Here is a 20,013-nt window from a genome sequence, read left to right on the forward strand (position 1 = left end):
TTATACAACATAAGCATGTGGCACTGTCGCTTTAGGGCTGACTTCACAATCACAGATTTCATTATCATTAAATACCTTGCACTCATACACATTTGCAGTTATACCCACTAAAACACAGTTGACTAATTACATTAGGTTTTTCTCATAGAAATTTTGTTTTCAATTTTATAATTTTCTTCAGTGCATTTCTCTGGCAAAGTGTTCCACATCTCAGTCAAGCTGCAAAATCTAAATTAAAAACAGCATATTGATGCCATCAGCTTATGGTCCAATCTGAAGTTCCCATATCTCCATTACATGGCACTGATCCAGTCAAATGACCATTATGAATTAAGCATCATGAGAGCACAGAGGATTTCTCTGAAGGTGTTTGAAAAGATTTCAGAGAAAATATTAATTTATCCCCTCTCATACTGAATATTAATTTAGTATCTACTATGTGAGAAGTACTGACTAAGCATAAAGCTTCTCCTTTAGGGTAAAAATACCAGTGAATTTTAAAAGGCATTTCATCTTTATTTGAGTATCATTTTCAAAAAACAAAGCTCCTATTTTTTCTGATTTTGTGTGCATGTACATGTTTGTATGTAACAGAAAATAATATTATTGAACAAGTAATCAAGATAAATTATGTTATTCTTTATGGACCATAACTGACAGTTTATATAGTTAGTATTATAAGGAGAAAAACAGTAGACTGAAGCTTTGTCACACCTTTTTGCATCTATGAAAAGAAAATAATTGAGGGATCAGTTGTCTATCCAGTAAAAGGGGCGGCAGGAATTAATAATACACTAAATGTTCTAAAAGTTTTACTCAACTACTTCATTTATGTGTCCTTGCATCCATTACAAATACACTTACTCATACTCACCATCAAGAAAAAAAAACAAATGAATGAGATGTGTTCCACTCATAAGCTGTGTTTATCTCAATGTTCTAAGCCTGAAAATAAATAAGTTCTAATTAAAAAAAAATTTAAATATTTATCAGCCTGGAAATAATAATATGTATTTTGCTAAGCTTGCTAGCTCTTTCCCTATTGATGCTTATTGCCTTTGGTTTATATAATTCTAATTTGTCTATTTTAGAAATCAACATTGCAGTGAAATGCAGTCTTTAGAAAAGAGCAAAGGCTGAGAAGAGGCATGGTTCTAATATCACAGAAAATGATCTGTTTTCATTACGACATGATGATTCATTTTTTTCCCTAAGTGTGACTCTTTAAATAGAGAAGCAGCTTATTTTCTAATATTTATTTCCTCTCTTAGTTGTTTTTTATTAGAAATTGTATTGCTTCAAGCTGACATTTTTCTAATATTGGTATGGTTTTTCCTACACTTTATGTCATTAAAAATTATGCATGCCTCAACAACAGCATATCCCAATTGAGTCATATCAATGTAAATAAAAATGCAAAGAGACGAAGTCGATAATATTACCAAAAAATTGGTGTTTAGGGTATAATATGGAGATTCATTCTGCACAGATGTTCAGCAGAAATAAGATCTGCACCTCAATTGAGTAAGAGTATTACCTGTTTTATTGCTCTGTCTATGTACAGCAGGCAAGGGTAGAGAGACTGTGACCTTGAATGCATCACAGAAGAACATGCTGCTTTAGAAAAAAGAAAAAAAAATCACTACTCCAAGGTATGTTCAAACAGTTGAAAAACAGTAATAATAAAAAAGTTAAAATTATAAAAACATTAAACCAACAAACATGACAATATCTAGTGTTTACATTTAGGGTGGAAGCTGTGAACAAATAATTTTAGACAAGATAAAAAATGGAAAAAGAGAAGCTATTTAATTTTCTCATTTAGACAGGGGATTCAAAGAATGAATCACTACCTACAATTCCTACATTGTATGTAACCAGATAACGAAGGGCTATAATTTGCAACATGATTATTGTGCATTTTGTCTGGGAGGGTTCCACCAAAGTATTCGCTTTGGTGGAGTTTGTAACTAACCCATTTTCCTCCTCAACGTGTTGTGTATACAAATATTTTTATAATCAATTAATTAAAAATTTTGTTATCCCCAGTCCTAATGCTAATAGTCAGAAGCAAGAGTTACCCATTAAATTCAAAGGGGAAAGGTCATTTCTAATAAAATGTGAGCATCATCATGAAAAGACAACACAAAACAAAAACAAAAAATAACTCTAGCATTTCCCTAAATCAATGTAGTTCAACTTCCTAAACTCCTCCCCTTAGTTTAGCCTGACCTTGCAACCAACAGTTATCTAAGGGAATTGCAGCATTGATTGGGTCTTAAACAGTAGTATTTCCTGAATTTTGGCATTTTCTTCACTAGCAAACATAACCAAAAAACATAACTAATATTTTCATATTTGTCACCAGACATAGCAATAATTTTATATCACAGTAGAGATATATCTCCTCAGAATGAAGATTGATATCCATGTCTCCTCAAACAAAAATCAGAATTTTTCTTTTACTCAACAAAAATTGTCTTAACAACCACCATGATTCAAGAAAATTTTAGCAAGTATCTTCACCAAGGTATAGAGATAGGTTTATTCATCCCTCGATCTTCAAGGCTCAGTCCTGGGTAAGGATAAGTTTGTTAAAGCAACTTTTTTTTTTTTTAAAGAGACAGATCTCTTCCTACTGTAAGGAAGCACTTAAACTGTTTTACAATAAATAACTATTAACTTTGTCCTTAGTAATATTTAATTTTATATGTAAAATTTCCTTTATAAAAAAAGTATTTCAATGTTATTATTGGGATCACATAGAAATTTATCATGTCAGTCGTCTTCATAGAGTAGGACACACTTAGATTAGGGATTAAAACTTCAGTATTTTTTCAAAAACTAGGGCTTCAAAAAGAAGGGCTGTCTGTGATAAGTGGAGGACTCTTGACTATGGAAATGGCTGAAATCCTGTCTTTCTCACCTGAGGAGCTCCATTTGGGTGTTCTTAGCACCAATGTTTGAGTAGTTCTATGGAAACAGTAAAAATCACAGATATACTAAGGACTCCAATTTGAAACTATTTTTAACCATTCTCTAATTCCTATGATGTAAGTTGAGAGTTAGTAGTTAAAACTGAGAGAACATAGGAGATATCACAAAGATAGCATAGAATGGAAAGAGAAAAGGAAAGAAGATAAAATATAAAGCCTTGGATAATTGTGTGTGTGTGTTTTTGTGTATGTGTGTGTGTGATCATAAAACAACACAAATAATGAGAAAGATTTCTGCTTTGGGCCAAGATGGAAAAACAGAGACTGGATTTATTCTCCCACTTAACCAAATACAGGGGCAAAATATACAAAACAATGATTTCCTCTTTTTTTCAAGTTCTGTTTATTTATGGAGGAAAGGATTCTTGTGATGTCACATGTAATGGTAAATATAAAAATGGCTTTTGAGGGCCGGGTGTGGTGGCTCACGCCTGTAATCCCAGCACTTTGGGAGGCCAAGGCAGGCGGATCACAAGGTCAGGAGATTGAGAACATCCTGGCTAACACAATGAAACCCCGTCTCTACTAAAAATATAAAAAATTAGCTGGGCGTGGTGGCTGGCACCTGTAGTCCCAGCTACTCAGGAGGCAGAGGCAGGAGAATGGCGTGAACCCAGGAGGCGGAGCTTGCAGTGAGCCTAGATGGCGCCACTGCACTCCAGCTTGGGTGACATAGCGAGATTCCAACAGAAAAAAAAAGGCTTTGAAAATACTTAACTTGAAGAAACAGGGTATTTATATAACATTGAAGTATCTGTCCCAAAGTAGTTGTTAATTACTGAGGTGATTTTCTTTTAAAAATTTAGACCTTATACAAAAATTAATTCAAGATGGATTAAAGACTTAAGTGTAAAACCCAAAACCATAAAAACTCTAGAAGAAAACCTATGTAGTACCTTTTAGGACATAGGCATGGGCAAAGACTTCATGATGAAAACATCAAAAGCAATTGCAACAAAAGCCAAAACTGACAAATGGGATCTAATTAAACTAAAGAGCTTTTGCACAGCAAAAGAAACTTCATCAGCGTGAACAGGCAACATACAGAATGGGAGAAAATTTTTGCAATCTACCCATCTAACAATGGTCTAATATCCAGAATCTCCAAGGAATTTAAACAAATTTATAAGAAAAAAAACCAAAAAACAAATAACCCATCAAAAAATGGGCAAAGGATATGAACAGACATTTCTCAGAAGAAGACATTTATGTGGCCAACAAACATTAAAAAAAAGCTCAACATCATTGGTCATTAGAGAAATGAAAATCAAAACCACAATGATATACCATCTCACAACAGTCAGAATAGTGATTGTTAAAAAGTCAGAAAACAATAGATGCTGGTGAGGCTATGGAGAAATAGAAATGCTTTACACTGTTGGTGGGAAGGCAGTGTAAATTAGTTAAACCATTGTGGAAGACAGTGTGGCAATTCCTCAAGGATCTAGAACCAGCAATACCATTTGACCCAGCAATTCCATTACTGGGTATATACCCAAAATAATATAAATGATTCTGTTATAAAGAGACATGCACACATATGTTTATTGCAGCACTATTTACAATAGTAAAGATATGGAACCAACCCAAACGGCCATCAAAGATAGATTGGATAAAGAAAATTGGTATATATAACACTGTGGAATACTATGCAACCATAAAAGGAATGAGATCATGTCCTTTGCAGGTAATGGATGAAGCTGGAAGCCATCATCCTCAGCAAACTAACACAGAAACAGAAAACCAAACACCACATTTTCCCACTCATAAGTGGAAGTTGTACAGTAAGAACACATGGACACACGGAGGGGAACAACACACACCAGGGCCAGTCAGGGGGTGGGGGATAAGGGGAGGGAGAGCATTAGGACAAATAGCTAATGCATGTGGGGCTTAAAACCTAGATGATGGCTTGATAGGTGGAGCAAATCACCATGGCACACATATTCCTGTGTAACCTACACATTCTGCTTTTATATCCCAGAATTTAAAGTAAAATTTAAAAAAATACTATTTTAAAAAAATGTATTTCAATAGGTTTTTGGGGAACAGGTGGTGTTTGGTTACATGGATAAGTTCTTTAGTGGTGATATTGGAGATTTTGATGCACCTATCATCTGAGTAGTGTACACTGTGCCCAATGTATAGTCTTCTATCCCCCACCCTACCCTCACCCATGCCCCCAAGTCTCCAAATTCCATTGTGTCATTCTTATGCCTTTGCATTCTTATAGCTTAGCTCCCACTTATAAGTGAGAACATATGATGTTTGGTTTTCCATTCCTGATTTACTTCAGTTAGAATAACGGTCTCCAACTCCACCCTTGCTGGAAATGAGATGATTCTGTTCTTTTCATGGCTGAGTAGTGAGTAGTATTCCATGGTGTGTGTGTGTGTGTGTGTGTGTGTGTGTGTATCACATTTTCTTTATCCACTTGTTGGTTAATAGGCATTTGGGCTGGTTCCATGTTTTTGCAAATGCAAATCATGCTGCTAAACATATGCATGTGCAAGTGTCTTTTTCATATAATGACTTCTTTTCCTCTGGGTAGGTGCCCAGTAATGAGATCGCTGGGTCAAATGGTAGATCTACTTTTAGTTCTTGTTTTCAATGTCATGCAACAAGCAATGGTTCCTTGAGAGAAGCAATCTTGGAGAAACCTGTAATTGCAATTGTACCAGCTCACTGCCTTGAGAGAATATTCAGGCCATACCACAAGGAGAAGAAACCCAGTTAGAACCCAATGAACTCCTTGGATAAAGAATATGGAGCGAGGTGTCTGAGGATACCCAGGCAGTAGGCAGAATAGACCAAAGCTAGTAGAAGGGAGTAACAAAGAGGAGAGAGCTACACGGAAAGAGAACTCTGAAGGTATGCCAAGGGCTCTTTTCAAATATTTTGCAGAGTGCTTATCAGTTCAGACATGTAGAACATCCTAGGCTGGGGAAAACATTCACCACTACTCTTAACACAGAAGTTTGATATATTAGATTTTATTAAAACCAAGCCACAGGCTTGAAGAATGTATTTGCAGTGCTTATACAATTAAGAACTGCATCCAGAATATACAAAAATTGCTGTAAATCAATAGAAAGAGCTCTGCCAATTCAATTTTAAAATAGTTTAATATTAGAACAGGTACTTTACAAAAAACAAATACTCAAATGGCCAATATACATATAGAAAATTTTTCAAAAGCATTTGTCATGTAAGAAATGCAAATTAGAACTACAATGAAGAAACTCTAAAAACCCAACGGAATATCTAATATCAGAATGACCGAAAATACCAAGTGTTGGACAGAAGGTGGAGATAGCAGAATGTATATATTACCATGTGGAAGGTAAGTTGGTACAATGACTTTAAAAAAAATGCCTCACAGTATGTCCCAGCATGGTGGCTCACACCTGTAATCCCAGCACTTTGGGAGGCCAAGGCAGGTGGATCAGCTGAGGCCAGGAGTTCGAGACCAGCCTGACCAACATGGTGTAAACCTATCTACACTAAAAATACAAAAATTAGCCAGGCATGGTGGTGCACACCTGTAATCTCAGCTACTCAGGAGGCTGAGGCAGGAGAATCTATCCCAGCTACTCAGGAGGCTGAGGCAGGAGAATCGCTTGAACCTGTGAGGCAGAGGTTGCAGTGAGCCGAGATCGCGCCACTGCACTCCAGGCTGGGCGACAAAGTGAGATTCCGTGTCAAAAAAAAAAAAAAAAAAAAAAAAAAAAAAACTGTTGGCAGTATCAACTGGAGTCCACACATACCTATCACATGACTCGGCAATTTGGCTGCTAGGTATTTTCCCAATATAGTTGAATACTTAAATTCACCAAAAGGCATATGTACAAATGTGTACAGCAGGTTTAATTTTAAACGTACCAAACTGGAAACAATCCAAAACCCACCAAGAGTAAAATGCCTACTGAAAACAAAAGTATATTCATTCAGTGGAGTGATATTCAAGTTAAAAAAAAAACAACTCTGCAGCTATATGCAGCAACATGTAATATTCTGACAGATAAACAAAAGTGTATTCTGAGATTCCATTCACATGCAGTTCAAGAGATATATTTTTTGAGTTTTAAATTTAAGATTAAATTTGCTGTTTCAACGTTAAGCCTCAACAGTTATTTAAAAACTAACAATAATTATTCTATTAGAGCAGGTAGTGATTAAGAAAATAAAAGTAATCGTAAAAAATTAACCTCTGATCATCACTAACTAGCAATGAAAATAGAATGTTGTTGAATAAGTATGCCTGGGTCTATAGGGAAATTTACTGCAAAGTAGGAGATTTCTGGGTAACAGAAGAAAAAGGAGGAGGGAGAGGAGAAAGGAAAGGGGAAATAAAGGTGAGGGGGAGGAAAGGGAAAAAAGAAAGATGAGAAAGAGGAGAAAGAAAGAGAAAGAGAGAATTAGAGAAGTAAATAAAGAAATGAGAGAGAGAAAAGGAAAACTCAAAACACCTAATTATTTAAAGAAACCTGACTTCATAGCTTGTTCTTCTGATTATAAAATACAGATTTCAAATTCTATATTTTGAATATCTACCTTCATTTTCCAGTCTCATCAAAAATTCAAACCACGACTTTCCTTTCTTTGGAAGTCTTACATATGATCTTTTATTGATAATCATCTTTATACACAGATATTAATATTTTTATTTTTAGCATTTGTGATTATATTAGTTATATTAGTAACCTGTGGTTATATTAGTAACCTGTGGTTTGGAAATTGCAGCTATCTGGACATTTTCTTGAAATTCCTATGATGAACAACTGTAACACTGCAGCTAGAAAGGAAAAATCATGGCACATTTTAAATAAATCATAAGGTTTGTCAACAAAGCAGTCTAAGAACAAAACATTAAGATTGTGCTTAACAATCCGCTGTTCTGCCACAAATAAAGCAGCAGGGACATGCTTATATGCATTTGAAATTTGATCATTGCTTGCCTAAATAACACCTGCACACAAATGCATTTTTAAAACTTCAATCCCTTAGCTGTTGCTGTCTCCTTGTACCTTGAATGCCTTTCATGTCCTTTTTATCATACTAAATTTCTATTCATACTTCAATGTTTAGTTCAAGTGCCATCATTTTTATGAAGTCCTCAGAGATCCTCCTGTCAAAATGAATTTTTCTTTCCTTTGGCTTCACTCAGCATAATACTTGTGCTATGGTTTAGCATTTATTTTAATTTGACTTTTAACTAATTAATTAATATCTTTTTATCTATCTCTGGTTTATAAATTAAAAGATAGTAGGATTTATCAAATATGCCTACCTTACCACTCTTATCCACACAACATCCAAAATTAATATTTTCAATATACAATTATGTAATGACACTCCTCTCCTTCAAACTCTTCATGATTTCTCATCTCACTTGAATAAAATCTGAGACCATTGTCATCATAGTCATGGATTAACATGTTGTTTCTTCTGCTTACCTCTATCATAGCCTCTTACTATTCACCATTTGATGTCTAGGTTTCATTTACACTACCTACATTCCAATCATCAAATATACCAATGTCTTTTTCACTCTGTATCAACTACACAGATAAACCACTCAATCTAGCATACTACTCTCCTGGACATGTTCAATTGTATCACTGTTGTATTTCCTACAGCATTTATCACTAAGTGATACTTTGTTGGCTATTGTTTTTTTTTTTTTTTTTTTTACTGACCTCAAACACTAACACATAATCTCAATTAAGCAGAAACTTTTCCTCTCTTTATTGCTTTATCTCTGTGCCTGGAACAGACATCAAAGAATATTTGCTAATAAATTAATTATGATATCACCATGATAGGTTGATTTAATTAATGGCCTCATTTTGTCTTTCCTCCATCTATCTATATCCTTTAATGTTAATTCTTAATTCTTCGCAATAGTGAGACAAGGTTTATTTCCCTCTGTTTGGTTTTGGACTGACATTTAACTTGCTTTGTCAGATAAAACATAGCAGAAATAACTATGTCAATTCTAACTATTGGCCTCTGGAAGCCTTCTGAATTTTCATTTGACTGCTCTTGTACAATATAGCTTTGCCAAAAGAACATGCCCAGGATAGACAGCTGAAGGATGAATTACATGGAGCAGAGATGTGTCTTGACAATTGTGCAGCTGAGGCCATCTTAGAACAACCAACAGCCAGTTGATCATCAGACACGTAAGAAATCTCAGCCAAAAAAAGCAGAACATGATATGCAGGTGACTACAGAGACATGAATGAGCCCCCATCAACACTAAAAGAACCACTCACCACAGATTCATGCGTTACATTAATGATTGTTTTAAGCCACTGAATTTTGAGTGATTTGTTATGTAGAATCATTGTGGCAAAAGATAATTCACATACCATAGTATATTGCAACTCATAGAGTCTCATTGTCTGTTAGTTGGAATGTCTTCAAATTAAATATATCTGTATGCTAAACTTCTTCTTTGAGCTAAAATTTTACATCTCCAACTGCCTGGTGTATTTCTAAACTAAAAGGAACAGTTTCATCAAATTCTGCCTCCTTTCTCCGTGACCTAGGCATGAGGTTCCAAACTTTATATCAGCATTGACTACTTCTTTTTTATCTCCGTATTCAGTGTCACTGTGGGCTATCAATTATTCCTCAACTGAAACATTTCAATGCATACTCTCTTGTCTAATTTTATTGGCACCATGCTAGTCCAGCACTTCCAGAAGTCAGCCAAACAGATGGAGAATAGTAACTTATATTGTGCAGTGTTTTACAATGTTCAAAACATTTTCACACTGCATTCTATTTAATGGCTACAACCACCTTGGATCATTCTACATAGACCTTCCTATCTTCACTTAAACGTTGATGAAACTGAAACTCTGAGAAGACAAGTAAAAGCCTTCTAACTTCTAGTTCAGAGTCCTCTTCACTACACTGTGTCTTACCAACTTAGCAGCCTCCTAGTTTATTTACCTAGTTTCAGTTTCTACTCATTCTGCCCACAAAATGGTATCAAATGAATATTCTTCAGACTATCCTTCCATTCCCCTGTTCAACAACTTAAATATTTATTATTTAGAGCATTAAGTTTAAATTTGCCAAAATTTAAGGTTTTCATTATATTTTTATTTTTTCTGGTGACCTTCAAGACCTCAAAAATCATTATACTAAAATATTTGTACCTTATAAGACATATTTTACTGAACCCTATCAACACCTCTTAATAGTTCTTTTTATCAATGCTTCTTTAGTTCAGTAATCTGGAATACATCCTGGTTTGAACTATAAAATATAATATCCACGAATATGTAAAACTATTATGAATCCATAAATTTTTTAAATAAATAAATAAAATTTTTTAAATGCAATACCTCTGGTCCTAGCCTAATAAGTTTGCCTTAAATCTTCTATTTTTACTTTCTCTTATGGTCCTACTCTAAAAACATATTTAAGTGGAATAAATCATATATTAAGAGATTTGCCACAAAATTCTAAAGATGGTGCATTGTTTCATGCCAGGGCCCTAACACACTGTCAGAGAAGTCTCTTCAGTTTCCATTTTTTTATTGAAGAAGTTAACATATGTTTGGTTGAGAACTCAAGTCTGGAAAATAGGAAGTATTGTGAAGTGTCAGGATCAATAGGTCTTAAAATTTAACAGCAAGCTAGAAAGCCTGGGTGGTAGAGTCTGTAGGTTGCAAATTCCCTGGTCACAGAGTAGGGTAGAGAAGGTTGAATAACACATTATAGAAGTAAATATAAAGTATGCAGGCTAATTTACCATTTTTTGCTACTTGGTATCACTTTTTCTTTGCTTTTAGTTAAATTAATTATCTTCCTAAACATAAAGAAGATAGAAGACCTTTCAGCTACTATGTCATCCCAGATGATGCCAATCCAGTCCTACTCCCACATGGAACTTTAACCACTACTCATGCTTTCTACAAGGTAAGAAAGAAAAGGAGTGAAGGAAATAAATAATTGCTTAATATAAAATATGCATACGTGTTACAGCCCAGACTTCTGCAGTTTATTTGAGGCTGGGATAGCAATGATAATGTCCTTCCTCCATTACATGCTAAGCTCTTGAAATAGCAATTTACTAGCTAGTGTTCTTTACCATATAGTTTAACCCAAATTCCTCAAAGATGCCTTCTTTCTGGAGTAACTTAAATCGAGACCCTTGGTCTGACATGATGTTGAATAGAATACCGTGACTGTGATGAGGCACTGTGTTAGTCCACCGTTGGTGGTACCGGGAAACTCACTGTAGACAGGGAAAGAAAATGAATTTTATAAATACATGTCTATTATGATAAAGATAAATTACTACCTTCTTGATGAAAAACGTACATTGTAATCATCCTGACAAGTAGATTGCTGGTCCTCCCCAGGAATCATGTTCACCACTGGCTTGCAATACTATTAATAGTAGCTTGAGCACTCAGCAGATTTAATAGCCAAATTGGCCATGAAGTTGAGGCTTTGGAATGCGAATGTATTTCTGCTGCCATGGCCATTCTGTATATAAGTCTTTTAATCAAACTCTGTTGATCAAAGAAAGAGGCTGGTTGAAAGCTTCAAAACAGCTGCCGACCAGCGTTAGCTCCCTTTGCATCAGATGCTCTGTGGTGCGCACTCACATTGTACCAGATATTCTCACTTTATTCCAAGAAGTCTTTCTATATTACTTTCTCACAGACATCCTTATCTTGTTCTTTGAAAATCCCAAAAATCATCATGCAGAGAAGCCCAGGTCAGATAGTGCACAGAAGCCAGTTTTTCCAGGCACAGAACAAGACAGAAAAGAAGGATAGATTGGCAGGTGGAGATTTGGAGGTGGCTGGGGAATTTTAAACAAGAACATAATAAGTGATTGCATTTTCTCTACCCCAAGGTGAATCTCAAGTTCTGCCTAGTTCAGGCTATATTAAATTATATTGCAGTATGATTAATGGTAGAAAATCAGCCAAGTTTGTGCCCTTCTTGCTACATACAAGCTTAGTGGTCCTTTTAATTTCTCTCATGTAGTGACTCATCACCAGAAACTTAGAGATCTGTTTCTCTCTGAGTAACTCAGCACCAGAACACTTAAGATATCAATCTATACATGTATTTATAGCAGCGTCTTGCTATTATCTTTGGTTCATAATTTTATTTCTAGATCATAACATTTTTGATTCTTCAGAAAGGGTTTTTAGAAAAAAATACTTTAATCTGTATTTTTTCAAATGATAAAAATTAGTATTACCTCCCCTGAAGTATTCACTTTTATGTGTATTTACTATTTTTTGGCAACATTATCCACTAACTCAGGATATTTGTCATATTCCTACAATGACATAAAGCTACGTATGTCACTGAAGAGATCTTTGGATGTAAATTTCTCCTCCTGGGACTTTGATTATTTGTACGTGAGTGGTACTGAACCAGGACTGTACATTTGAAGAATCCGAGTAGAACAAACAAATAAACAAACAAAAACTGATTAAATGAAATAAAATAAGGGATCCATTTTGTTTATTTGTTTGTTTGTTTTTGTTTATTTTGAGATGGAGTCTCCCTCTGTCACCCAGACTGGAGTGCAGTGGCACGATCTTGGCTCACTGCAAGCTCCGCCTCTCGGGTTCATGCCATTCTCCTGCCTCAGCCTCCCGAGTAGCTGGGACTACAGGCACCCACCACCACTCCTGGCTAATTTTGTGTATTTTTAGCACAGACAGGGTTTCACCATGTTAGCCAGGATGGTCTCGATCTCCTGACCTTGTAATCGGCCCACCTCGGCCTCCCAAAGTGCTGAGATTACAGGAGTGAGCCACCGAGGGATCAGTATTTTAATAACTACCTTGGATATTTTAATGTTTGAAAATTATTGATTTACTTAAAGACCTTCAAGTTCTCTAGTTCTTAACTTAGCCTTCTCAATTCACAAAATTATTTAGTGTTTATTTTCTATAAAGTTACAGTGTTGCCCTAAATTGTAATGTTTCTAAATTGTATCCCTTATCGTATCATATAGGTCATTTAATCTTTAATTTTACAAGCTGAACTTTCCACTTGCATAAACTCTGATATCATTTCTATAAATGAAAATAAAGCCAGTTGTGGGTGGCAAGCCACCCAGGCACCGAGGCAAGAGACAGAGGACACAAGCTGTTCCAGTATAATAAAATATAAAACAAGAATAGTTATACCAGATATAGATCTTAGATATGATTACATACGAATATCATTAATCATTAGTTTGTAGCAATTACTTTTTATTCCAATATTATAATAATCCTTACTCTATAATCATAGCCTAGGAAAAAGCAGGCCATACAGAGATAGGAGCTGAGGGGACATAGTGAGGTGTGACCAGAAGACAAGAGTGCGAGCCTTCTGTTATGCCTGGACAGGGCCACCAGAGGGCTCCTTGGTCTAGCAGTGACGCCACGCCCGTTAGCAGGCGGACCGTGGTCCAGCGGTAGCAAAAGGTGTCAAGGAACAACACCCACTACTTAGCAGACCGGGAAAGTGGGGGGGGGGTCTCCCTTTCCCCGGGGGAGTTTAGAGAAGACTCTGCTCCTCCACCTCTTGTGGAGGGCCTGACATCAGTCAGGCTCGCCCGCAGTTATCTGGAGGCCTAACCATCTCTCTGTGATTTTGTGCTTCAGTGGTCGCACTCCTAGGCCACCTTCATGTTCCATCCTGTACACCTGGCTCTGCCTTCTAGATAGCAGTAGTAAATTAGTGAAAATACTAATAGTCCCTGATACGCAGAAATAATGGCGTAAGCTGTCTTTCTCTCTGTCTCCTCTCCTTCTCTGCCTCGGCCACCAGGCAGGGAAGGGCCCCCTGTCCAGTGGACACGTGACCCACATGACCTTACCTATCATTGGAGGTGACTCACATTCTTTACCCTTTCCCTTCTGCCTTGTATCCAATAAATAACAGCGCAGCCTGGCATTCGGGGCCACTACCGGTCTCCGCGCATTGGTGGTAGCGGTCCTCCGGGCCCAGCTGCCTTTCTCTTATCTCTTTGTCTTGTGTCTTTATTTCTACACTCTCTCGTCGCCGCACACAGGGAGAGACCCACCGACCCTGTGAGGCTGGTCCCTACACCAGTTATAGGAAAATGATAATTTACATGTGACGGTGATATTTAATTTTCTTTAAGTAAATCTGTTGAGTGTCCTTTTTCTTGCAATTCATGGCAAGGACAATTATAAAATAGAAATAAAACATATCATGGACAGATTTATTTTCTTCAGATGTATTAAAAATTGAAAGTTCCAAAACTATTAAATAATATAGTTAAAAAGCAAAAGGAGCTTTATTTTTAATTTAAATACTTTTGTAAGTTCAACAACTTTCACAAGTGTTTGTATTATAAATATAATGCTAAGTTAAAAAAAAAAGCAATGGAAAGCAGAGAAGCACACACACACAAATCCTCAGATTAGAGAGAAACAATTTATAAAGTTTAGCATAAATTCTGGCAGTATGTTTAATGATAAATTTTCTAAAGACTCTAATAAAAATTTTCGGACAAGTACTTGTTAGGAATTTACAAATAGGTTAATAAATATAGCCCATAACAAAACCACTTCCTCGTGGCATCTGAAATAACATCCACTATCTCTTTTTGCAGTTATCATTGACATTTCTCCAGCACTATTCCATCAATGTCATTGGTTATTTTATTTTTTTATTTATTTTATTGAGACTCTGGTCTTGCTCTGTCACCCAGGCTGGAGTGCAATGTTGCAATCTTGCCTCACCACTGCCTCCACCTCCGTGGCCCAAGCGATTCTTGAGCCTCAGTCTCCCGAGTAGCTGGAATAACAGGTGTCTGCCACCATGCCTAGCTAATTTTAGTATTTTTAGAACAGACGAGGTTTCATTATGTTGAGCAGGCTGGTCTCAAACTCCTGACCTCAAGTGATCCACCTGCCTCAGCTTCCCAAAATGCTGGGATTACAGGCATGAGCTACTGTGCTCAGTCTCACTGGTTATTTTAATAACTGCATAAATAACTTCTTAAAACACTGGTCTGCCAAATATTTATATTCTTCCAGTAAACATTTCTCACCCCCCTTACCTACTCACTCCTACCTATTCCCTGCTATTGCCATACACTAAACCTGATTTTTAACAGTAACTATTAATACCGCTCCTTCAACGTATCAGTTTTAAGTGTCTGAAAGTAAGAGTACATCTGCAATTTTCTATCTTGTACCTTCTGGTGAAGTGGCGTCATTGTCTGGGGTAAATACCCAAGGTCAGTCATCTCCCGCCAGGGAAATCAAAGGCACAGACACACAAGAAGTGAGTTTAAGAGTGGAGGTTTAATAGGTAAAAGAAAGAGGAAGGAAAATAGCTCTCTCTCCTGCAGAGAGAGAGAGAGGCACACGAGTGGGTCTTCCGGTTTCGTGGTCAAATGCACGGGTCTTTATAGAAAAGCTTGAGGAGGTGGTGTCTACATAGGGCCCCAGAGATTGGTCGGACCAGGTGTGACGTTCGCATAGTGCGCTAAGAAGCTGACCATGTACCCTAACCTTTTATTATGCAGATGGGTTCTGTACCTAGCCAGCACCATATTGTCTGTTTCTTATTGTACACATGGTTGACAAGGAAAAGGGAAGATGGAGCCACCATGTTGAACATGCCTAGCCCCCAGGTAGCCTTTTCCTATTGGCACTGCTGCCGGCATTCACCCGTGCAAGCTTCCAGCTGCTTATTTATGTCTGCAGCTCCATTTTACAGGCTGTTCTTTGTTAGAAAAGAAATGATTTGGGGGCTGTTTTTTGTTAAAAGGGAGCCTTACCGAGGACTTCCTTACCCTCATTAACTGCCTGATTTCTATTTAACCCTTATATCATTAGCATTCTAGCTCCAACAATTCTTCAGCCTTACTAGGATCTATGTTCCATGGATCTACCAATTTTTATTTTATTTATTTATTTTATTTATTTTTTTCTATTTTTATATTCTTTGCCTACTTTGTTTCTTTGTAAAAATAATTTTAACTTTTACATTCAGGAGGTACATGTGCAGGTTTGTTATATGGGTATATTGCATAACGCTGAGGTTTGGGGTACAAATGATCCCATCACCCAAGTAGTCAGCATAGTACACAACAGATTTTTCAGCGCTTGTCCCCTTCCTTCTCTCCTCCATCTAGTGGTCCCCAGTGTCTACTGTTTCCATCATTACACCAATCCCACTTTGTTTCTTACACTGAAGCATCTATCCTCAACTCCTGTGCCCTTTCCACCTCTTAGTGTTCACTTGACAAAAACCCAACTTAATTAAGTAACTTTTCTTAACACTCATGCTTATGCAGTTAAACATGCCTTAGGGAGAAAAACAAAATACAAGCATGCTGACTGCTCTTACTTTAAATACATGAAGATCTAACCTCAAATTGTTCTTCAAGATTGGCTGGAAGCTCAATGTTTCCTCATTTTATTCACACTCCTACTCTCTCCTAGAGGATTTCAAATGACTTATCTCCTCAAATATCCTATGCCTCACCCTCAACTCATTTTTCTTAGTTTACTAAGAAATCTGAAGAATTAAGAGGGAACATGTACAATCTAATTCCAACACACTTACCTATGTGTCTGCATGTAACACCCCCATCCTGTTAATGTTGGTTAATTTTTCTTGATCTTACCTAAGACCATATCCCTACCTCTGTTCTAGATCCATGCTATATCATGTTTATGACAGATTTTTTTCTCAAAATTTTCCTCACACTTCAGTGAATCATCTATTTTTCTCTTTCTTCTGATTATTATCATCAGCAGTCAAGCATGCTGTTACTATCTTATCTCTACGAAATTCTAACTTGGCCCCACTTCCCCCTCAGTTACCAGTCAATTGTTTTACTTTCCTTTACACACACATACACACACACACAGAGGAGAGAGAGGGGTGAGGGAGAGAGAGAGAGAGTTTGCTTGTCTGTACCTCCAATTATTAATAATTTTACCCTCTTTTCTCTTGAACCATAACAGCCTGACCTTTACCTTTCCCTTCATCAACATCACATCTGTCAAGTTCACAATTACAGCCACTACTAAATCCAGCAGCATTCAATGCTTATATTACAGAGGCAAGAAAGACTTCATTCAAAACAACTGCAGAGGAGAGAGAAACTTAATTCAACTCTGCTGAAACAAAAGGTGTGAAGGTTTTTAAGCATTAGGGTGAGAGAAAGACCTTGAGGCAGGGAGGACAGAGGTGGACCAATGTGACATGCCAAGTTCATTGAGCTATTCCTGAGTTTGTGAATGTTTTTTGTCTGCAGTTATGCCCTCTGTATCTGCTAACTGGCTTCCATTGAAATTAGGCTTCTACTGTCCCACAGAGATTGGGAGATAAGGATGCTATCTCCTTAGATGTTTATGTTTCAAAGAGAAGGTTTCCAGGTCTTTGAGAAAGGTATTTCCTGGGTTGTAAATCTGGGAGAACACTGACATATATTTACAGGGGGGCAGAAAGAGAATTTATCATTGCAACTTTTTTTAAAAGTAAATGTTCTAAGAAAAAAAAAGAGACTAGGGAGTTATAGTCAGAAATAAATCTGTAAAGTTTTATCAACCTGAGGGATATGTGTTAAGATCTGAATACTGGTGTCCCTCCAAAATTCAAATGTCAAAAACCTAAGTCCTTCTTAGAATGCTATATGCCATTTTAAATTTTATCTTTAATAAAAAATGTACAAGTGTGTGTTAACAATAAATTGTGTTCTATAAACCACCACAGAGTAGTGTAAAATGAAATGACATAAAGTAACAACAGCAATAAAAAAGACTACTTTAGTGCTAACTTCACAATTCATCACGCATGTTTAATATGAAGTCACTAAATTATGAAACAAACATTATTTATTTTCTTACCACTTCTGCCATGTCATTATGAAAAAAAATTTAGTTTCTTATTTAAAAAAGTAAAAGAAAAAAGAAGAAAAGGGAGAAAGACAAAACAAGGAAACAGAGAAAAGGGAAGAATGAAGGGAGGACGGGAGTAATGAAGGGAAAACAGAGAAGCAGAACATAAAGGGAAAAGGAAGGAAGAAAGAAAGGAATGAAAGGGGGGAGAAAAGGAAGTCCCTAGCAGACAGTTGAACCGTATTGAAATGTTCCTGGGGCTGTCAGGAATATTATTTAACTTGGTCAATGTACTTGATAAAATTAAAGCACTATTTCAGAGTAATTTCCTAAAATGAATATGAGAAAGTACCAAAGAAATTCATGTTTCCTCTTTGCTGTATCATAAGGAGACTGATTCCATTTTTTGGATATATGACTACTGATAGCTTTTAAGCCCCACCTCTCCCTTTCCCTCTTGTGTTTTGTATCTGGACAAACTCAAACAGCTCAGGCACTCTGTCTTTAGGACTGGTGGTGAGTAGATAATCAAACTATGCAAATTGTATCCTGTGCACAAGCTCCCACCCTCAAACCAAAATAAAAATCCAGACCAGTCTCCTAACCAGGCTTGTTTAAACCGTTTTGAACTTTCTTAAAAGACCCACCTTGCTTGTTCTCAGAGACCTCAATAATGTAAATAAGAAACTTTTTCATACACTCTGGGTGTGTGGGCTATTGGGTTATTGTCTCAACCAAACCTCAGGTAGGGGTCCATTTGCCTCTACAGGTGATTATGACATGCTACCACAAATAAAGTTGATTTTTCTTGGCAGAATTTAAGGCAAATGTGTTCAAAATTTAACAGTATGCTCACATTTTGTAATAAATGAAAATGAAGGGCCAGGAGAGGTGACTCACACCTGTAATCTTAGCACTTTGGGAGGCCAAGGTGGACAGATTGCTCAAGCAACATGGCAAAACCCCATCTCTACAAAAAAAATACAAAATTTATCTGGGGGAGGTGGCAGCAGCTCCCTGTATTCCCAGCTACACAGGAGGCTGAGGTTGGAGGATTGCTTGAGCTTGGGAGATTGGGGCTGCAGTGCAGTGAGCCATTATCACACCGCTGCACTCAAGCCTGGGCAACACAGCAAGACCCTGTATTAAAAAAAAAAAAAAGAAGAAGAAAATAAAATGAAGACACTCTGTCCCCAGAAAGATATTAGAAATCTGGGAATTATAAACTTTATCTACTCTGAATAATTAAGGATTTATATACTACTTGCTATTTATTTTTGCTCGTTTAATAATAACAATGTTGGGGCACTTACTATGTGACAAGCTGTGCTAAGAATTATGCATATATTATCTAAGTTAATCCCCATAATATTCCTATATGGTATGTATTGTTATTATTTTCATTTCCTGATGAAGAACTGAATGTGAAATACATTAAGAATCTGCCCCAATACACCCTGATCAGAAATTATGAAAGTCACCCACATTTACAAAGCTGGTTTAAACTATGCTTCCTGACTTCAATCTTCATGCTTTTAATCACTATGCTTTATTTCTACACCATGATCAATAAAGACAATTTAATAAAAATCCAGCAATACAGAGTTCTAGAAAAATTTATGAGGCCAAACATTCATGTAAAGAATTCATATATTTCTCAAAAATAATCAAAGGCTAAATGCACTCTTGAATTAATAATAATGGAATTGAAATATTGTCAAAAGCAAAATTTTAAAAATTAAAAGATATGGCAGGGTAAGGCTCACACCTGTAATTCCAGATATGGCTCACACCTGTAATCCCAGCACTTTGGGAGGCTGAGGTGGGCGGATCACGAGGTCAGGAGGTCGAGACCATCCTGGCTGACACGGTGAAACCCTGTCTCTACTAAAAATACATAAAATTAGCTGGGCATGGCGGCGGGCGCCTGTAGTCCCAGCTACTCAGGAAGCTGAGGCAGGAGAATGGCGTGAACCCGGGAGGCGGAGCTTGCAGTGAGCTGCGATTGTGCCACTGCACTTCAGCCTGGGAGAGCGAGACTCTGTCTCAAAAACAAACAAACAAAAAAATTAACAATATATATCAATGCCTAGCCTATATTTTAAGCTTTCAAAGAATCACTAAATTGGGGGATCATCATAGTGATC

General features: G+C 36.7%; 1 pseudogene; it reads right to left on the reverse strand.

The window, feature by feature from the left end:
- The window catches only part of LOC107967524 (THAP domain-containing protein 3-like), a 275,942-nt pseudogene that overhangs the window by 87,401 nt on the left and 168,528 nt on the right, over nucleotides 1–20,013 (reverse strand).

The sequence above is a fragment of the Pan troglodytes genome, chromosome 1 (genome assembly GCF_028858775.2).
Source record: "Pan troglodytes isolate AG18354 chromosome 1, NHGRI_mPanTro3-v2.0_pri, whole genome shotgun sequence".
In the NCBI taxonomy this organism is placed as follows: domain Eukaryota; kingdom Metazoa; phylum Chordata; class Mammalia; order Primates; family Hominidae; genus Pan; species Pan troglodytes.